This window comes from Loxodonta africana, chromosome 18 (genome assembly GCF_030014295.1).
Source record: "Loxodonta africana isolate mLoxAfr1 chromosome 18, mLoxAfr1.hap2, whole genome shotgun sequence".
Taxonomy (NCBI): Eukaryota; Metazoa; Chordata; class Mammalia; order Proboscidea; family Elephantidae; genus Loxodonta; species Loxodonta africana.
In genome coordinates, this window is record NC_087359.1 from 29,590,283 (window position 1) to 29,613,851 (window position 23,569).

Genomic DNA, 23,569 nt, shown 5'->3' on the forward strand with positions numbered 1-23,569 from the left:
AGTTGCAATAGTGAAGGATTCCATGGGGAAAATATTAAATGACGCACGAAGCATCAAAAGAAGATGGAAGGAATATACAGACTCATTATACCGAAAAGAACTAGTCGATATTCAACCATTTCAAGAGGTGGCATATGATCAGGAACCAATGGTATTGAAGGAAGAAGTCCAAGCTGCTCTGAAGGCATTGGCGAAAAACAAGGCTCCAGGAATTGATGGAATATCAATTGAGATGTTTCAACAAACAGATGCAGCATTGGAGGTGCTCACTCGTCTATGCCAAGAAATATGGAAGACAGCTTCCTGGCCAACTGATTGGAAGAGATTCATATTTATGCCTATTCCCAAGAAGGGTAATCCAACCGAATGTAGAAATTATAGAACAATATCATTAATATCACACACAAGCAAAGTTTTGCTGAAGATCATTCAAAAATGGCTACAGCAGTGTATCGACAGGGAACTGGCAGAAATTCAGGCCGGTTCCAGAAGAGGACTTGGAACCAGGGATACCATTGCTGATGTCAGATGGATCCTGCCTGAAAGCAGAGAATACCAGAAGGATGTTTACCTGTGTTTTGTTGACTATGCAAAGGCATTCGACTGTGTGCATCATAACAAACCATGGATAACACTGCAAAGAATGGGAATTCCAGAACACTTAATTGTGCTCATGAGAAACCTTTACATGGATCAAGAGGCAGTTGTTCAGACAGAACAAGGGGATACTGATTGATTTAAAGTCAGGAAAGGTGTGCGTCAGGGTTGTATTCTTTCACCATACCTATTTAATCTGTATGCTGAACAAATAATATGAGGAGCTGGACTATGTGAAGAAGAATGGGGCATCAGGATTGGAGGAAGACTCCTTAACAACCTGCGTTATGTAGATGATACAACCTTGCTTGCCGAAAGTGAAGAGGACTTGAAGGACTTACTAATGAAGATCAAAGACCACAGCCTTCAGTATGGATTACACCTCAACATAAAGAAAACAAAAATCCTCACAATTGGACCAATGAGCAACATCATGATAAACGGAGAAAAGATTGAAGTTGTCAAGGATTTCATTTTACTTGGATCCACAATCAGCAGCCACAGAAGCAGCAGTCAAGAAATCAAAAGACACATTGCATTGGGCAAATCTGCTGCAAAGGACCTCTTCAAAGTGTTGAAGAGCAAAGATGTCACCCTGAAGACTAAGGTGCGCCTGACCCAAGCCATGGTATTTTCAGTTGCGTCATATGCATGTGAAAGCTGGACAATGAATAAGGAAGACCGAAGAAGAGTTGACGCCTTTGAATTGTGGTGTTGGCGAAGAATATTGAATATACCATGGACTGCCAAAAGAATGAACATATCTGTCTTGGAAGAAGTGCGGGCAGAATGCTCCTTAGAGGCAAGGATGGCGAGACTGCATCTTACATACTTTGGACATGTTGTCAGAAGGGATGAGTCCCTGGAGAAGGACATCATGCTTGGCAGAGTACAGGGTCAGTAGAAAAGAGGAAGACCCTCAACAAGGTGGATTGACACAGTGGCTGCAACAATGAGCACAAGCATAAAAATGATTGTGAGGATGGCGCAGGACCGGGCAGTGTTTCCTTGTGTTGTGCATAGGGTCACTATGAGTCGGAACCGACTCGACAGCACCTGATAACAACAACAACGCACAGAGACCCACATTAGAAATATATTTTTTAGGATTATGAACTTTTTGAGTGCAAAGACCCCATTTTATTTTGAGCAGTAAGACTCTGGCATGTGTCTTCACATCTCCTGAATCGAGAAATGTGCCTAAAATATAGAAATTATTTAATAAACATGATTGTCCTTTAAAATATCTAGTAACTAAGATCTTTATTTTGTATTTTAAATACTTAAAAAACATTTTTATATTTGCTCATCCATTATGATTTTTTGATCCTTACAATCACCTTTGTAGATAGCTATTATTATTATCTGCATTTGCACATGTGGATTATATTTAAATGATTGATTAGTCTTAGTCAAATCAACATTTATCCAGATATTATGAATACCACTGTGTACTCTGTATTGTATCAACATGAAATTGTACATCGTGCCCCAAATTTGCCATGTCGGCTAGACCTTTGGGCCTTTTTTTTTTTTTTTTTTAATGCTTTTCTTTTTAATTCTTGCCATCTCCTACTGTCAAACCTTGCAGGCCTATTTGAAATACTGTCCACTCTGTGAAGCTCAGAGTCTCTAGGCATCGTTAGTCTATCTATCCTTTGTACTTTCATAGCAGAACATATCTATTAATATTATAACACTTATCAAAGTGTGTAGTGTTTTTTTTGTCTGTTTTTTGTATGCACTCTCCATCTCTACATTGAATTCTTTTAAGATCTGGCCTTTGCCTTAGTCATCTTTGTGACTCAGAGCCTAGTACCTAATGATAACCAACGAACTTTTATTGAACGGGCGAATACCCCATTGGTAAATTAAATGCTCACAATCAATTGGCAAACTTTTCATCAACACGGAGTTTTCCTTCAGTTGGAGTCTTAACCCTATGTTTTCCAGAACATTTTCCAGGTCATCATAGTTAACTTCATTTCCTTAAAAAAGAAAACAATGGTAAGATGTAAAATTTCAAACTTTAAATAACAAAAAATCAACTATGTCTGTGTAGTATCACCTTCAGATGTATGAGAAGAACATGTGATAAAAAGTAACAGAAACATTGAGCATTGCCTAATTACACAGAATTAGAAGGAGGATTCAGAACTTTTGGTAAAAGAGAGCTCTTCAGTATTGGGAACACACTGGGGTGGGTTGGACCCTTTTATTTTTCCTGAATTATGAGCTTGTTCACAATGATCATATTACCTGTACATGTAATTTTGCCTTGCCATTTTGCTATTAGAACAGTAGAAAAAGCAATTACACTCTAGAGACTCTAGAGCTTGTTATCTGGGCATTACACTATACCCACTGCTGTCCAGTTGATATCAACTCGTAGTGACCCTATAGGACAGAGTAGTACTGTACCACGGAGTTTCCAAGGGGTGGCTGGTGGGTTCCAACTGCCAACCTTTTGGTTAGCAGCTGTAGCTCGTAACCACTTTGCCATCAGGGCTCCAAAGGTAACAGGAAATACTTCAAAAATGCATTTGTTTTTTGGGTTAAGCATTAAGAGCTCATTTTTAATATGCTTCCCCATTATATCTTCTTACTCACCTAGAAGTTCATGAACTTCATCCAGAAGTGAATTCAGTTTAACTCTTTTCTTGTCTACAAGACAAGATGCGATTTAGATATAGTCTCAATTACATAAAATTCTTAAACTGCAAAGTATAGGGATTTAACAATTTAATAACTTTCTAATTAGATGTTTAATTTTGTCCATTATAGGCACAAAGCAGAAAAAGGAAAAGAATCTAAACATAATAAACACATTTATTCTATTCATTCAACTTTTCCTTTTTTTGTTCCTTATTCATTGGTGTGGAAGAGAAGAAAATGAAAAGAGAATATTTTCATTTTTTCAATCATCAAATATTTGTTGTGTGCCTTCCGTGCCAGGGCCTGGTTTTGGCGCTGAGGATACAACAGCAAACAACACAAAGTCTCTGTTTCTGTGGCAGAACATAATCACTAATGTCAAAGGAACATAATGAGTTATGGATAATTTCAGACCCAACAACAGAGCGCTGCACTGAGACATAAAAATCTATTTCCTCTTAGTTGTTGAAAATGTTTTTAATATACCTACAGCTGTTCTTTGGATCCCTTTGGTTTACCGTCATGTCATTGTTCCTTTGATTATATTTCTGAAACTCAGTTCTTGGTAAGCTTCACAGAACAGTGGCAAACTCCAGTAATACGTTCTTATTTTTTAAAATTTTGATTGTGCTAAGTGAACAGTAATACTTACTTGGAAACATTCTGCTGGCCTGCCCTCTAGATAATTTAGAGTGGGGCCATACTGCAATTTCAACAAGAGCTTTACATAGTCCTGCTTGGCTCATGTGTTATACAAAGTTGTGAAAAAGAGTTAGAGGTTGGGCAAGAATTAGAAGACCACTTTTTGGTAAGCAGAAAGTTTTATGACTTCAGGCATCATCAGATCATATTAGATAAGCTTAGGTAAACCAGTGCTTCTGGGATACTTATCAAACCATTAATCAATCTACAGCATCATCTCAAGGCACAGTCACCGAGTGTTTTCACAAAATTCTGATGCTAGAGATTACACAAAAAGTTATGAATCCCAAATATATATACTAATATATATTTTTTCTCTATATTGTTAAGGTTAGCTATTCAAAAAAATTAAGTGTAGGGAGAGTTGATTACTTTAAGTGAAGATTCATCGGCTCTACTTAGACCTTAATCAGAATCTTGACAGAGTGTGTGATTTTATGCCATCTAAAGTTTGAGACCTATGAATTTATTAAATGTAATTCTTAGATATAAGATGTATATAGTTTACATAGTACAAATAATATTTAACAGTTTCTACTGCTTTTCCCCCTTATTTCTGTTTGTTGCTCTCTGAATTCATTCATAATTTTTCCCTCTCTCCTCTCAAATATTCTTTTTAAATTTATTTGAACTTATCTCTCTTGACCCCAACACTGACTGTTATCTCACTTGTACTCTCCAGCATAGGAGCTCTGTTAACAGCAATTAAATGATTACTGATATTTTATCTAAGATTAATATTCAGAGACAATATTTTTCCATTCTTTAGGACTGGGCCTCTATATACTTCTGTCCCCCCTTCCCCATGAAATTAATGAGTCTCCATAGAAAAGCAAAATTTTTTCTTATAGGGCACTATGATATTTGAAATGCTTACCATCAGCTGGCAGGTAACCACACAGTTCTTCAATTTCTTCCTCTTCAAGGTCAAATCCCATGTTTTCAAGAGCATCATCTATTTTATTCAGATTGACTTTTCCTTCTTAAGAAATAAGGGGACAAGAATAAAAAAAAAAATTGTATTTACGCCAGAGATAAAAATGCTACCTCATATCAGCCAATCAATATAAATAGGAAGTAAAAAGCAATGGCACAACAATGCTCCTGAAGTGATTAAAAGAAGCAGTTGAGGGTTAAAAATAGGAAAAACCTCCCTTATCCATTGTTTCAGGAAACACTGCTACAGCAAGTTCTGGGATGAGTTTACCCAGAAGAAAGAGTGGGCAAGTCTGAGGAATTACAGCAAAGATGACAGCCAATACACAAAGTTCTTACCAGCAAGAAAGATTTAAAATTTGCGTCAGTGACAAAATAGTGTAGGCCATTTCTTCAAATGTGATTGTAATAGTATACAAGGAAGAATTTCAGCTTATAATAATAATAAAAACAGTAGAGCAACACAATTAACTATCTAATCACTGAGGAATAAAAGAGGCTTTAGAAAATTAAATGCAAAAGCTTGAAGATCTCAGTTTATCTTTCTTGAATGCTTCTCACTCACCTCTGTAACGCTTCACCCCATCCATCAACCTATTCTTAAACACTCTTCTACTACCTGTAAGATAAGGGGCAATTCAGTTCACAAACAAGTGGAAATCCAGAAAGACAGTAATGTTTAATGATTTCATTTGTAATTTTTTTTTAGATAAAATCCAAAGAAGGAGGAAGTAAAGAAATAAGATTCTCAAGATTAACTATTCATCTGATGTGCTATTAGTGAAACTATAACATGTTAAAACACAAACAGATTAAAAATATTTTTTTAGGTGTGCTCTCTTTTATTTCTGTAACTCTTATGTTTATCACCTTTACTTAGCTTTAGCTTTAGGACTGTCATAGGTGCTGGGTCCAGTATTTAAAACTCTTTATCCATAACAGCAGGACCCCAAAGAGAGCATTACCTCTGAAAGTAAGATGTAAATGGAAGAACAGAATTTTTTATGAGCAAGTTGGCTCTTTCTACACTTATTTTTCTTTTAATTTTTTGGACTTTAAATAGTTATACTTCTAGAATTTTATGCGCACAAACTCATAAGCCCAAGATCCTCCGAAATTCACTGCAATGTCTGAAATGCTTACCATCCAATGGGAGTGTGTTCAGCAGATTCTGACTTTCATTACTTGTAAGTTCAATACCTACATTTCCTAGATAAAATTGTGCATCACTGGCATTAATCTTATCACCTTTAAGAAAGATAGGAAAAGTGATCAGTGAACATTTTCATATATAACAGTTCTAGATTAAGAAAATTATAATAAAACAGCAAAATCTTGACTTTTAAGAGATATAATTACAGAAGAACAAGGGCGCAATGAGACTTATCTAATTGCAGAGCATGACAAGGAGCTAAACGTTTCCTTTAATCCTGGTCATAATAATGCTGTACATAATGCTCTAAAAACAATGGGGACAAGCCAACTAACCTACAACAAAATAGACTCCTTAATACAAAAATGTACTCCTAAAAGGTACCCAATAAAAACAAAATCCACCTATATTCTTAAAAACAAACATATCATCAATATTGGTAAATTATGGGTTACTAGGGTATACAATTAAAATATGACGTGTGTGTATGTATAACAACGGATCTTGATTTTATACCTTTTTATCATTATTTCTCACTCACCAGCAAAATATTTTGTTACGTTCATCAGAGAATTCAGTGGAATCTTTCCACTACCTGAAATACAAAGCATAATTCAGATATAGACAAAATTTTCATTGCTATTGGGGATTGGGACCATTTTTCCCATTAAATTTTCTGTCATTGCTGACAGAGGAAATTTGTTGATATTTTCATGTTTTTCTTGTATCCAATTATCTTCCAGAATTCTTAAGAGGGTATTTGTAGCAAGCTAAATTAGCTGTTACATTCTTTTATTAAGTGGTCCTTTTGACTTAAAAGATCTCGCTGGGGCCAGCTTATTGGCCTCAAGTCAGAAATCGCTGATGCCCTATTTCAATCCCACTCTGACATTCATCTCGTATTTGCTGAATGAAAACATGATCACCTCTATTCGTACATTATATATTGTCAAATGATTCCAAACCCTTTTTACTTCTCACTTGTTTTTGTCAGTCTCTGACCTTTTTCCAACATCTATCTCAATAACTTCCTTTATTTTCCTAAGTGTTTGTTTTTCCTAAAAAAAAAAAAAAAAAAAATTCCTAGCAGCTCCTAAATCTAAATCTACCAGACCCCTTATTGGCCCTCTGACAATATCGAGATTAATACAGAAGCCTTATTTTTCATCCTTGAGGGTTATAATGACACATGTAGTTTTTTCTGAATAAATGAAAATGAGCAAAAATACTTTCGAAGGCTCTGTAACAGAGGGTCAAAGATTCTTCTGAAAGGAAGTGGTAAGAGTTAAATACTCACTGTCAAATTTCAAATGGTTCCGTAGATCTTTTATTTCATTATTTTCAAGTTCCAAGTTCAAATTTTCTAGAATGGATTCTAGTTTATTTTCATAAATATTTCCTCCTTAAGTAAGGAAGAGATAAAATAAAAGTGAAATTATGCCTAAAAAATAAAAATTCTATGTATGACTATGCACTAAGCCCCAGTGGGAGGAAGAAAAGCAAAGTTATAATGTACATGTTTAAGGAAAGCATAAAACCAAGGTGGCAGGGTATATTAAAAAAATATTAGGGAGGTGAAAAAAAGAATATTAGGGAGGTGAAAAAAAGAACATTTTCCTCACACATGTTCCAAGACACCCTGCTAAGTTTTTTTTAGTAGATATCTAAAGCAAAGAAAATGAATAAGGCTTATTATTCATTTCTCTTTAAAATGGAGAAATATGTCAGAAATAATAGCCATAATTCTGGTTAGTAAGTGGAGTTCGAAACCTGCCATTATAACAGTAAACTATCTCTACCAACCTAATGGTATCTGAATTTAAGCTATAAGACATAAAGGGGAATAAAAAAGGTTAACAACCTATTAAGTATAATACAGTAACTAAGAGTGTGGGTTCAAATTCTGGTTCTTCCCAAGTCCAAACTGTATGAACTTTGGCAAGTTAATAAAGTGGTGATAACGAAAGTATTTATCTCATAGGTTTTTTGTGAGAGTTTAATTAATACATGTAAAGTTCTTAGGACAATGACTGGTACTACATTCAATAGAAATTAGCTATTGTTATCATTAAGTTATTAAGACTTTCAAAAGCAAATACAAAGCTTAAAGATCTCAGTTTTACTTGTCTTCTTTTTATGTTTATCACTCACCATGGAAAGTCTTTAAACTATCCACCAACTGATTGTGATACACTTTTCCATCAGCTGTAAGAGAAGATATAATTGATGTCATAGAGAAAGTGACGCAGCAATTCATAATAAGAGTACAATGACTATTATTTCGTAAAGGCAATCTTAGTGATCTGCCTTAGACTTATTCAATTTCTCATTCACACAGCCTTCTCTTGAATAAAGTGAAGAAGTAGAGAAAGTTCTAAATTTATCATTTTACTATGGTGAAACTTTCTCTCGCTCTGACTTGTCCCTTTTTTCCCTCTCCTTTTCTCTCCTCCTTTCTCTTTACACTCTAGGGCTGACAGATATTCCAAAGTTAATACCCTAAATTAAAAATTTTTAAGTCAATTTTAGAATCTTTGTTTATGAAGTTCTCACACTCACTCCCAATACAGTAAGCTCCACCCTCTATAACGGCCTCCATAAGGGCAAAGACTTTTTTGTCTTTAAACCTGTCACCTAAGAAGTGCTCAACAAATCTATGTTGAATAAATGTTTAGTAATCCCTCACCTCTCCCAACAATTCATGCACTCAAACTAAGCTCCCTTGAAAGCCAAGGTGGTATCAGAAATGCTCACAAGTAACTGGCAGAGTTTTCAGCAGCTCCCAGCGTTCCTTAGGTGTAAGTACTACCCCCATGTTTTCCAAGACATCTCCTACTTCATCAGCATTAATCCTGACTCCTTTGAAAAGATGAAAGTTATGGTTGTGAAAATTTTAAGAGAGAGGAATGAGTGTAAATATGGATAATGTCATCTAAGTTCAACTGCATGATCAAGAGCATGGTTGGTCAAAACACTGAGTCCAGACTCTAGGAGATGTCAGAAAATAAATTAATCTCTTAATTCTAGAAATAAAAATACCTTTTAAATGCTCTAATAACAATGGGATAAATCAACACTCTGAAATGGGGGGGGTAGTATAAAGGCCTAAATGAGTATGTAATTCTGTGAGAAGACAGCATTTCATTTTACTTTTTATTTATCTGTGTGATAAAATGAGTTACTCATAAAAAGATTTGTGCCAATGTTTTATCTCACCAATTATTGTGGTAATACAGATTTTTGACTGTTTAAACAATGGAAAAATGATGTGTCTTACTAAGGAAAAAAATAAAAAACCAGAGAACAATGGTCATTTTCCTAAGACATAATAATTTAGTGTTTTTGTTCAGAAAGTATTAATCCAAAACTAATCTGGATCACTGGATAAAAGGTACCATCGATATATTAAAAGGACTAACAGGTGAACATCAGTATGATGGGAATGAAATATTTAAAAGTATAACAGAAAATTGCTGTTTATGCTGATTTTTCCCTATAACTTTTCTCTCACCTGAAAACGACTCTGCATTTTCCATGAGTTTATTCAGTTTAACCTTGATATCATCTGTAAGATAAGGTACAAATGAAACCTAGCCATAATGACTCAGACCCAGGAAACATGTTATAAAGGCCTTAAACTGTGGAACAAAACCAGGGCTTTGAACCAGTTCATTCCACCTGACCCCCTGCTGAGAATTTGCCTTTCCACCCCAGATGTGCTCAATCAGAACCTACATTTTAACAAGATCCCCAGGTATACATAAAAATCACCTGGGAATTTTGTTAAAAATGCAGATTCTGATTCAGTGCATCTGGGATGGAAAAGCAAATTCTTAGCATGGGGTTGGGGTGGAATGAACTGGTTCAAAGCCCTGAACAAAACACTAAAATTCAGAAATTTGCCCTTATTTGTGGTATAAGTACACCCACTTTCATCCCCAGGTGAGCATGGAATTGAAGAATGAAGTTCTAAATATGATAAATATATGGCACAGTGGGAGAAATTTATCAAATTCTATACCCAGTGATGCTGGAAAGTTTTAAAAGCCTTGCTTAACCTGTTTTCCACTTTAGAACCCAGGAGTGCCTTATCTTTGACTGCCTTATCATTATAGGACTTGAAAGCAACATATGCTATAATATTAGTGTACTCACCAACCTCAAATATTGTAGCTGGCTACTTCTACATATAACCTGTACTCAGCACTTTCTCCATGCTTCTAAATCCATGGCTACTGAGGTTTCCAATTTTTGCTGGCTCCATCATTTTATTTGTGTACTTACTGGTTGAAAATTCTCATTTCCAGGGCCATATCACACAGCCTCCTGAGGGTACCATTTATATCATAGCCTATGTGGCCCTGCTGACCTCTTTTATGTGAGACAGTATTGCTTGGTAGAAAGGGCAAACCTTTGAAGTTATATAGACCTGTGTTCAGATCTTTTGCTCTGCTGCTTAGCAGCCCTGTGAAATTGAGCAAATCAAGCAACCTCTGTGACTGAGCCTGTTTTCCATATCAGAGAAACCAGGATAACAACCTACTTTGCAGAGTTGTTTTGAAGACTACGGATTACATATGTCAAGTGCCAAATATTGTTCTTGGTAGATAGTAGGCATTTATACTTGTTAATTATTATAGGTTATCTCAAAGTGATGGCTTATATGACCAGATATGTGGCAGCATAAAATAGGAGCAAGAGGTTAGCTCCCAGGTTAGCTATTTAATTAGTATACAATTCTGAGTTCTTGTTAATTAAGTTTTCTTAATATTATTTTGTGCCAATAGTCTTGCAAAATATGTGTTTAAGTGGGTTAGACTGACCTGATTTATATTAATAAGTATTTCCAGTGATAAGATATTTAAATAAAGCAAGACTGTTCATCAAATTCTGATTCTGTGCCCTTTGGATCAGAAAGAAGAGGGATAGGTGTGATGCATTTCTACTGTGCAGTGAGAATACTGGAGAATTGGCTTTTAAATGAAATTCTCATTCATAATCTCAAAACCACATAATACATTGTAATACCCAGGAAAAGTCACTATGTTGTTACTGGAGAGAAGGATGTGTTCTCTATTTCTTTTTAATTGGGTTTTCAAAACAAACCTGACTTTTGATGTAATCAAAACAACATGCTTTAAAACGTTAACTCCATGTTATTATCCTGTAGCTGAGAGTTGCAGATGACACAAAACATTTTTTCTTTTCCTTCCTAATAGGCTAACTAGCACCTATCCCTGTTTCACTTGACAACAGCACTTCACTTTTTGGGAAGTGGATAAACTCACCCTCTGTGTGCAATCTTGTGGTGATCAAAGTGCCTGCTTGCTGTACCTTGGCCATTTGGGCTTGTGACTCCAACTAGGCTTGACTGACTATCTCTCCTCCGACGAGTCTTGAACAGCATGATAAAGATGATTCATTCCAACCTCACTGCCCTGATGGAATTGTTAATTAACTTCTGCTACCTTTTTTTTTACCCTTGCTGCTGCCTTGGTTCTGCTTTTCCCATTCCTGGTTTTTCAGTTGTTACTCTGATTCTGTGAACTGCTCTATGGCCTTGCAAAAATTTTCCTTCTGCTTAAGTTGGCCAGAGTTAGTTTCTTTTGCCTGAAACCAAAGGACATTAACTGATATAGACACTAATGTTGCTAACCAAGAAGAACCTTTGATTTTCTCTTTTTGTCGGGTCTTTAACTTTGTCTCAATTGCTTGATATCAGTAAGCAGCTTTAAACAGTTTCAACCAGAGAAAGGGTTTTTCTTGGCCTTTTATTAGACAATCTCTATTAACTTTTTTTGTTAATATACCACTGTATCTTTTATCCTTAAATTCATTTTTACTTTTTTTTTTTTTTTAAATATTGCTTTAAAATATGTCAATTTCGGGGAGAGATCCTACTGGATGGTCAAAAGGCTAGATTCTGCTTCCTTCAACTTACCCTTCCTCCATTTAGCTTCATATAACTAAGGAATCCTGGTTCCGGGATACCTCTTTCCTCTCTTGTCCTTGGTGCTCAATTCTGCTCTAAAAGGGTAGCATATACCAGCTACGCTGGTCTAGATTCCCAGTAACCCTCACTCCTGTGTTGGCTCTGAGCATCAATTAGGGGACTACAGTATAGAGAGAAACACCAACTCTTTATTCCTAACTCATAGTCCGTCTTCAATTTCTTTCAACCTTGCCCTGATGCTCATTTTGTGTGTATGCGTGCCTATACACAAATATATAAATATATATCTATTTGAATATACAGCTATTATATAGAGTTTCTTGAAGTATTTAATTTATAAACTGACTTTAGAACCTAATCTTAAAACAAAGCTTCATTATCTCCTTTAATCCTCACAACTTAGCCCTCCCCTCACTTATTGACATGGTTAGGTTCCAAAAACCAGGTGTTATGTGAAATTGGTTGTTATGCAATTATTAGGAAAATGACCTAATAATATCACAAAATGAAGGATAACTACATCACTACATAACTAGCTGATTACACCATTATATAACTACCAAAACACTGAGAATCATGGCCCAGCCAAGCTGACACATAACCATCAAAGCCAGTATCACTCTCACGTGTACATTGGTGTTCATTACTGCCAGCCATATATTGTAATGTGCAAAACAGAAGATTTTTACTATTGCTGCATATGTAAAGTGTTGGATAATGAGACAGTCATTAAGTGAGGAGAAGGTGTATAAACAAATCTATTATTTTTTGCGGCTATTGAGGCTTAGTGTTAAAAGAGAATGGAGTAAACCCTACAGGCAAGCAGGAACACTTCTGAAATCTCCAACCAGCACTCATTTTTCTATTAGAGGTTTATTAGCTATTTCAAAGTCAGAATGGTTAGAATTGTCCAAAGTCTGCTGATTTTCTTTCCTGTCATAATGTATTCAGTTTCCTTCAGTATAGTTAAGTCTTATGATAATTTAAGAAATTTGTACTGTTTTTTTCCCCTGGTACTGATTTTTAAATTTTTTCTTTGAAATTTCTTATATATATATTTTGAGATGTTCCTTTCATTTTTAAACCTGCTTCTTAGGCCTGTCAATTTGTTATCCAGGCAAAGAGTTCAGCCCTGCAGGTGATACTCACTGATTTCAATGCTAAAAACCCGAGATAATAGATTTTCCCATATGAATACATTTGGAAGTTTTATTAGAGGAGCTCAGAGTTTCCCTGAAGTCACAAGGAAGTGCTCACCCTCAGTTGGCAGGCAGTTCCGCAGGTACTCAACTTCCTCATAGTCCAGGTCATAACCTAGGTTTTCCAGGATATTTTCCAGTTCAGAGACATAACACTTCCCACCTTAGGAAAGCAGAAAGTTATATAAAAAAAAAAAAAAGGAAGTGATACCTAAGAGTGAAAAATTCTGGCAATATTTATCCACCAATTAGATGGAACAAATCTACTGCACAATTAAAAAAACAAAAGTATTCAGGGCTACATAGAGACTTATTGTGGAAACCATATATATAATATATTCTGCCAGTCTTGTTTTATGGGATCCTTTCTATAGTTTCCAGAAAAGGTATATTTAGAAGAAACTTAATTATGTATACAGTCATGCATTGCTTAATGTCCATGACACAGTCTGTGAAACTGGATGTTATGTGAACACCTGGGTCTGTGGGGCACGGGGCTCCTGGGTACACAGGCCTGGGGGCTGCTGTGTGGCAGGATACCCAGATAGCTCCCACTGTGGATGCCTCAGGTGAGCCCCTGACTGGGTCCCACCTGGCGTGGGCCAGGCCGCAGGGGAGCAGGCCACAGGGAAGCCATCTTGGAGACCTGGTGCGCCTGCCTTGGCTTGGCCCTGCAATGCCTGCTGACCTTGGGTGCTCGGGAGCAGCACTGGGTGCCCACTCCTCCCAGTGGCAGGTCACTTGTTCCTGCAGGTGGGATGTGGTGAGGCAGGTTCACTGCCAAGTGGGGCAGCGGTCATCCCCCCAAGCAGGCCTGCTGGACCATGGTCTGAAGTTGCCTGAATGGACGTTATGCAGCACGTAACTGTATCATATGAAATATATAACATTTTATTTATAAATATTAATTATATATTTTATTTATAAATTAGTTATATATATTAATATGTATTCCAAGTTACATATATATGTGTATTCTAGGTGAACCTGATGAATTACATTAGACAATAACTAGAGTTCTGGATAGCAAAGAGAATTTGAAACTTTTGTAGTGTTAGAGAACTATAAAGTGTCAGAATTTTTTTGTGTCAGAGAATTATTGCATTAGATGTAGTTGCATCTAAAGCAGAACTATAGACTAATTAGATAAAAAAAAAAAACTAATTATTGTTGTGAAAGAACATTCTAAAACTGAGGCACTTGACATAACTAAAATGGCTGACACAGGCCTGAATTGGACTCCATTTTGTCCTAGGTCCCCACTTCTGCTTTTTTAGGGTACAGGACCCATGATTACACTCTTCACCAAAATAACTTCTGTAACATTCTGAGATGGCCCACCCAGAATGTTGTAGGAATCAACTCTGGAACATGGGAAACTGTGGCTAAGATTGAGCACCCCAGCCAATAGAAATTCCTGATAAATGAGTCTTACAGAGCATTTTGAATGTCATCCAATCAAATGTTACCCCCACATACTCTTTCCCACCCTGTACAAAAGTTCTGATAAAAGAAGTGCGCTTATACTTCCTCTTCAGGTGCTTCTCACTTTGCAAATCTTTGAATCTGACTAAAACTCTTCTTTCATTTTAAACAAACTGTGTTTCGTTTTTAACATTGTGTAATGAGAAGGTCTTTTAAAAGTTAAGGTTAAGCTTACATATCTTAGTTTTACCTGCTTTCTTACTGGGATTCTCCCACTTACCAGAAAAAGATTTTATGTAATCGAACAATGTATTTTTATCCACTGTTCCATCATCTGTAAAATAAGGCACATTTAAAATAAAAGAAAAAGTTACATGGACAGTCCAAAAAAAGACAGGGAAAGCATAATTTCATAAATGCATTTTTAAAATTTTGCCTTCTTAATTTTTGCTCCTACATTTCCCATTCGCCCTTACCTCTTCATAAATAAGACCAAAAATAAGCCAAAGAAAGTTCTTAATGTGGGCCACTTATCTCTTTCCCCACCTGAGTTTTCCCTTTCTTTTTCTCTATTGCTAATTCAGCCTTCTTTTTCTCTTTGCCCTGCTTAAGTTTGAGTATATCCCACCTGAATTTAGAGACCATCTCAAGAAAAAATTTGACACATTGAACACTAATGACCAAAGACCAGACCAGCTGTGGAATGACATCAAGGAGAAAGCAAAAGGTCATTAAAAAGAAAGAAAAGACCAAAATGGATGTCAGAAGAGGCTGTGAAACTTGTTCTTGAACACAGAGTAGCTGAAGCAAAAGGAAAAAATGATGAAGTAAAGGAGCTGAACATAAGACTTCAATGGGCAGCTCGAGAAGACCAAGTATTATAGTGAAATATGCAAAGACCTGGAGTTAGAAAACCAAAAGGGAAGAACACTCTCGGCATTTCTCAAACTGAAAGAACTGAAGAAAAAATTTAAGCCTTGAGTTGCAATATTGAGGATTCTATGAGCAAAATATTGAATGATGCAAGAAGCCTCAAAAGAAGATGGAAGGAATACACAGTCACTGCACCAAAAAGAATTAGTCGATATTCAACCATTTCAGGAGGTTACATATGATCAAGAACAGGTGGTACTGAAGGAAGAAGTCCGTCTTGCACTGAAAAAAAAAAAAAAAAAAAGCACTGAAGACACTGGCAAAAAAACAAGGTTCCAGAAATTGATGGAATACCAGTTGAAGCGTTTCAACAAACAGATGCAGTGCTGGAGATGCTCATTTATCTATGCCAAGAAATTTGGAGGACAGCTACCTGTCCAACCTACTGGAAGACATCCATATTTGTGCCCATTCCAAAGAAAGGTGATCCAACAGAATGCAGAAATTATCGAATAATATCATTAATATCACACATAAGTAAAATTTTGCTGACAATCATTCAAAAGCAGCTGCAGCAGTACATCAACAGGGAACCGCCAGAAATTCAAACCAGATTCAGAAGAGGATATGGAACAGGGATATCACTGATAATGTCAGATGCATCCTGGCTGAAAGCAGAGAATACCAGAAAGATGCTTACCTGTGTTTTATTAACCATACAAAAGCATTTCACTATGTGGATCATAACAAATTATGGGGAGCATTGGAAAGGATGGGAATTCCAGAACCTTAGTTGTGTTCAAGTGGAACCCATACATAGACCAAGAGGCAGTCGTTCGAACAGTACAAGAGGATACTGTGCAGTTTAAAGTCAAGAAAGGTGTGCATCAGACTGTATCCTTTCATCACACTCATTCAATCTTTATGCTGAGCAAATAATCCGAGAAGCTGGACTATGTGAAGAAGAACACAGACCTCAGGATTGGAGAAAGACTCAAACAACCTGTGATATGCAGGTGACACAACCTTGCTTACTGAAAGTGAAGAGGACTTGAAGTACTTACTGATGAAGATCAAAGACCACAGCCTTCTGTATGGAGTACACCTCAACATAAAGAAAACAAAAATCCTCACAACTGGACCAATAGCAACATCATGATAAATGGAGAAAAGACTGAAGTTGTCAAGGATTTCATTTTACTTAGATCCACAACCAAAGCCCATGGAAACAGCAGTCAAGAAATTAAATGAAGTATCGCATTGGGCAAGTCTGCTGCAAAATTCCTCTTTAAAGTTTTAAAAAGCAAAGATGTCACTTTGAGGACTAAAGTGGACTTGACCCAAGCCATGTTATTTTCAATCGCCTCATATGCAGGCAAAAGTTGAGCAATGAATAAGGGAGATCGAAGAAGAATTGATGCCTTTAAATTACAGTGTTGACAAAGAATATTGAATATATCACAGCCAGAAAGCTCCTCAGAAGCGAGGATGATGAGAATTCACCTGACATACTTTGAACATGTTATCAGCAGGGATCAGTCCCTGGAGAAGGACATCATGCTTGGTAAAGCAGAGGGTCAGCAAAAAAGAGGGAGATCCTCAAGGAGATAGACTGACACAGTGGCTGCAACAATGGGCTCAAAGACAGCAATGACTGTGAAGATGGCAGAAGACTGGGCGTGTTTCGTTCTGTGGTACATAGGGTCACCAAGAGCCTGAACTGACTCCATGGCACCTCACAATCTAACAACAAGCTTTATTTGCCTCAGGGTAATGACATTTTTAATGACAGGATCCCGCTCTGAGATACCATAGTCTCTCAATCTATAAGCCTAAATGTCAAAGACATAATTTCTTTACAATGAAAAGATGATCTTCTTGTCTTCTAGAATTTTATAGGAAACCAGATGGCTCCATTTTTATGATGTTTTCACATTAAAGTCCACACTGGCACAGAGAAACATACCGGTAATTGGCAACATTTTCATCAGCTCACAGAGTTCCCTATTTGTGAGCTCTATTCCCATGCGTCTCAGTACTTTTCGTAGGCTCTTGGCTTCAACTTTTCCTCCTTTTAAAAAGATGGGAATGGTGACAGGTGAGAATTGCCTACTGACTCCAGATGAGGAAAAGTGTGTAAGCTTGTACAACATTATTTACAATTTTCAGATGAAAAGCACAGGAAACAGAAGTTATTTCTTTAAACATTTTTTTTTACTTATTTGTAACATTCTTAATGATCTCGGAGAAGTTAACTCAGTTCATTGTAAAGGGAGATAGGAAGCCCAGTGATCTAAGTTTGTATAGGCAGCTAACTAATCTAAATCATATTACAGATAAAAATCTGTGTTGCTCTTTTGCTTTCCCTGAACTATGACACTGATTTTATCCTCATTAACCTCATTATTTGGATCCCTGTCAAAGTTTTACCTTAACATTTACTGGGTTGCAGTAGGTGCTACATAAAAGTTTGAATGAAACAGGTGTGTTGGCTGTTTAATCATGGTGAATTGGCTCAGAAAATAGAGGTTTCAGAGAATACAGAACTTGTTATAGAGACATAGCACCCAACATTTCTGCTAAAACAGAAATAATCCAATATATTCTTCACGTCATCAGACTCAAACAGCTAATCACTTAAAAAGGAGAAATTAATAAAGTAATAACAGACTAAGAAAACAGGGTTTTAAATATATACGTGAGTGAGAAGTACAGGAAAACCTGTGAACGCTGAAACTTGTGTAAGGCAGCAACCTGTCAAAGAAGGAAAACCAAAATATTTTCCACTAAAACGAGCGATAGAAAAGTGGTAAGATGGCATCCCGTCAAAGGCGGAAAACTTTTGATACCTGGAAAAACAAGGCTAGAGCCCTGCTCTCACAGATTTCACTGTATTTGCATTTTAATTTTACATCTTCTCACCAAACATCTTGCTCACCTGTGAATTTCTTTACTTCTTCTAGCAGTTTATGCAGATCAATCTTCCCAGAAGCTAAAAAAATAAGCCAAAATTCAGACAAACACAATTGTGCACTGATTCAGAAAGACTGCTAAATAGAACAAAGGAATTAATTTTTTATTTATAATTTGTTGTTGAAGTATATCCTGTGACATACACAGATAAGCATAAAACAGAGCAAAGGACTTTGTAAAAAATGTTAACTATTAATTTCATTATTTTTTCTCTCCTCCTCTCTTTTCAGATCCCTACTCCTACACACCATGGTTCATCTCCCTCCTCAGGCAGAAAGCTCCCAGTTGAAATTAGGGAGCATAAATTCAGAGAGGCACTAATATGCAAGTTTATGTGGTTTTCTTTAGCAAGGTTCAGCAATAGAAGTGGAGATGTGAATGACCGGGCTGATCAAATGTTGGGAGTTTTATGGAGCAGGTAGTTGGACAGTGGAAGAAGTAAAGTTAGATGAGTCTTTATGTATTAGAAGAAAATGGAAAATTCAGGGACTAGTATTTTTGAGGAACATAAGGGGTATTATGTTTGGGAATAGGAGGACGAGAACTGAAATGTTGTTGTTTAAGGTTTCTAATATGAAGAGATGAGACCAGGAATAAGGTGAACCAGTGGCAAAACATAAAGGGAAGGGGCAAGGGAGTTGATATACCACAGAGGTATAGAGGAATGTAAAGCTGGGTGACAGGAGCTTTTTAAAGATATTTAAATGATGTTACTAGTCTGAAATTATCAACCTCTTCTCTGTGGAGATGCTTCTGTCAAGTAAAGACTTATCACCTATAACTTATTTCAACACACATACCACGTACCCCGAGATCGAGGAAAACATACTAAATCAGAGTATGCTCTTATTTTAGGACTGGATTCTTCTCTAATATTTAAAAAGTCATATTAGCACCGTAATAGATATAGCTCCAGAATTCTCATACATAATCCTATAAGTCTAACTTTCCCTCAAAAGCCTAATAATATCTATGATGCTCACCATCAACTAGTAGGTTTTGTAACAGATCTTTAAGTTTCCTATCTGGGATCTTGATTTCCATGTTTTCCAGAATGTTTTCCAGTTTACTGACATCAACCTTCCCACCTAAAAAAAAAAAGGGGGGTGAGGAACATAAGGGAAATTCAATGATCTCCCTGAATGAGAAAATTTCTATTAATCCCCATTCTTCATGACTAGCAGCAAAAATATCAAATGACCCTACATGATAAAGTGCACAACAAAACGACCCATTGCTGTTGTCGATTCTGACTCATAGCAACCCTATAGAACAGAGCAGAACTGCCCCATACAGTTTCCGAGGCTGTCATCTTTACAGAAACTGACTGCCACTTCTGCTGGTGGGTTAAAACCGCTGACCTTTCAGTTAGCAGCCAGGCAAGTGCTTAACCACTGCACCATGGAGAACAAAATGCAATCAGAATTATAACTTCTGCCTTTAAGCTTGGTCTTGAGGACAATCCTACAAAGGACAAATTCATTCTCCAATAAATTACAATGGTGAAGACAAGAAATTGAAAACTTCTGTCTTGTACCAAAAAAAACCCAAAAAACAAAAAACCAAACCCGTTGCTGTTGAGTTGATTCCAACTCATAGTGACAACAACAACAACAAAAAACCCACTGCCGTTGAGTCGATTCCGACTCATAGTGACCCTGTAGGACAGAGTAGAACTGCCCCATAGGCTTTCCAAGGAGCAGCTAGTCGATTCAAAACGCTGACCTTTTGATTAGTAGCCAAGCTCTTAACCACTATGCTACCAGGGTTCCCACAGTGACAGGTAGGACCTAAATGCTCAGTTTAGTTCTTTCAGTTACTGAAATACCTGCAGCAACTGCCAATTCTTTACTTCAATTTTTCTACGTACACCCAGATTTAAATCTGTTTTTCATCTCCATTTGGCAAAAGCCAAACTTACTAAGCACCAAAATGAAAAGCTATTTGGAAACAGCTACATTCGAAAACAACAGAATAAATACGTAATCAATTAATAGGAGAGGAGAATAGATTCACAAAAGAATAACTAGACAATAATACAAATGTGAGGCAGGAGAATCTTATTTATCCACCTTCTCATTATGCTTCTTACTCACCTTTGAAAGATTTTACACCATCTAGCAATCTACTTTGATATACATTTCCATCATCTGTAAGAAAAGACACAGTCTCACAATTCATATTACAGATAAAGTAATTATTAGAGAGACAGTACATTTCACAAAGATACTTTAAAATGATTTATTTTAGAAACAACTTTGATTTTGCCCTTTGATGAGATTGAAACCATGCAATGGAGAAAACCCAGAGTGCTGTGCCTGACTAAATGCAAGGCCAATAATTAGTGCAAACAGCCATAATGGAATAGGAACATGTTTTTCTTTCACTTTTCTTTCTCCCGCCCACACTTTTTTTTTCTTAACATCTCTCAGCTTAACATGCAATTCTGACAGTAGAACATACATAGTAATAGAAAATTTTACATCAAGTGGTAAGATTTAAGAAAGTAGAATTGTTGACTCCCAGAAACCAAAAACCCAAACCTGTTGCCGTTGAGTCAATTCCAACTCATAGTGACCTTGTAGGACAGAGTAGAACTGCCCCATAGGGTTTCCAAGGAGCGCCTGGGTGGATTCAAACTGCTGACTTTTTGGTTAGCAGCCATAGCTCTTAACGACTATGCCACCAGGGTTTCCGACTCCCAGAGACAGAACTAAATAATACTTCCCAAAGAAAGAGCAAGGTCATGCTAAAATTTCTTAGTTGTTGTTTTTAATAACTAGGATATCCAATGAACTATGTCCCTTCTAGCCATGGTCTTTGTGATTCCCACACAATGATCGAGTGGGACTATGCAAATAAGGTATACGGAAACCTGTGATGGTCAGGATTATGTGTCAACTTGGCTAGGCCATGATTCCCAGTATTGTATGATCGTCCTCCATTTTATGTGTTATAAATCCTAACTTCTACGTGTTAATGAGGCAGGATTGGTGTAGGGTATATCTTGAGTCACAGCCTTGTAGGAGGGTATGACTCAAGTCCCACCCTTACTCAAGTTACAACCTTCCCTGGGGTGTGGCCTGTATTCAAGGTAATGTATATGGGTGCCCTGGTAGAGCTCTCTCTCTCTGCAACTGGATCCCGTGTCCGGTTCGTGATTGTCTAATCTCTGGTTCTTGGGACTTGAGCCAGAGGCCTGCCGTGTAACCTGCTAATTCTGGGATTTGCTGGCCTCTGCAGCCCTGTGCACTGGCGGTCTATCATTTGACCTAATTTGCCAGCTTCTGCAGCCTTGTGAGCCAGCAGCCTGTGGTCTGATCTGTTAGTTTGGGTTCTTCGGTGCCTGAAGCCACGTGGGTCAGGAGAAACCTGTGCCTAACCCACAGATTTGGGACTCGCCAGCCTCCACAACCATGTGAGCCATTTCTTTGATAATCCCATGAGTTCTGTTGCGTGAATTATCGAACCCGAACATGAGAGTACAGAGGGTACGGGGAGTAGTTGATGTTAGAGATGATGAATTGGTAGAGCAGTCTGGAAAAGTTGGACATTTGGGACATCTTTAACCTTCCCCTCATAGGGAACCAGCTTTGTGCTGATCCTTATAAAAGAAACTAATTCATTTAAATAGGTAGAATTTTGTTTTTAAAGTTGTCTTAAACATACAAGGCTAAGCTTCTTCAAAAACTCTAATAGTATTTGAAATGCTTACCATCAATTTGCAGGCATTTTGCCAGTTCTGAGCATTCATGAGATGTGACTTCTATCCCAAGGTCTTCCAGAAAATTTTTCATATCTTTGACATTAACTTTCTCTCCTTTGAGAAACAGAAATGGCAAGTACAGTTGACAATATTAAGAACTAGCTGAAGTATTTAAAAATACGGAAGAAAGTTGTCCATGTTTATATATCACCACCCCCAGCTGCTAGGTAAAAAAATAAAGACACAGTAAGACTTATCTAGTGGAGTTAAGGGAAGGTATACAATTAGATTTATTCCCTTGACCCTGGTGGAACAGGTGCTTTCGTAACTGGCAGATAAGACAGCATACACACACACAAAAAAGACAAAACCCCCCCCAAAATCAGTTGCCATCAACTGATTCTGACTCATGGCAACCCCATGTATTTCAAAGTAGGACTGTGCTCCGTAGAGTTTTCAATGGCTGTGGCCTTTTGGAAATAGATTGCCAGACCTTTCTTCTGAGGCCCCTCTTAGTGGATGTGAACAAGCAACAACCTTTCAGTTAGTAGCTGAATGTTTAACCGTTTGCACCATCTAGGAACTCCCTAAGACAGCACAATTCCCAGTAAATTGGGGATTTAGGTAATTGTCTAGTAAATTAAGATACTGAGAAGGTTGACTTAATAGTTTCTCTGTTTTCCCCCAAATTGTTCGACTATTTGACTGTTATGATAATCTTTTTGGTAAAGGGCCAGATAGTAGATATTTTAGGCTCTGCAGGCATTACAGTCTCTGTTGCAACTATTCAACTTGGTATTGCATCACAAAAGCAGCCATTAACAACACATAAACAAATGAACGTAGTTGTATTCCAGTGACATTTATTTATACAAACTGGCAGTAGGCTGGATTTGGCCCATGGACAGTAGTTTGCTGATCCCTGATACAGATTTTGACTATTTTGGTGGAGACCTGAAGTGTATTGTTGTTGGCAAATATTTTACAAAATACAGGACTTGCTACTAGGAAATGAAAGTCAACACAGATAATCCAAAGACTGACTTTAGTCAATTGGACACAAATGCTTGTAACAGTATCCTTGTAACTGCCATCCAGGTGAAGAAACAGAACATTGACAGCACTCTAAAGGTCTTCCTTATACTCTTTCCCATTCCCTAGAGTAAACACTATCCTGACTTTTTGGACAATCGCTTTTTGCTTTTCTTTATACATTTACTACCCAAGTTTTGCCTTTTTTTTCAAACCTTTCATAAACGAAATATTATATTATGTTATTTCCAGTGATATCCTGGGAGGGTGGTGGTTAAGGAGTGATCCACACTGGGTGCAGGCAATCAGGAGGTATGTTATTTGTGGAGAATTAAAAAAAAATAATAAAACTAAATAAAAATAGG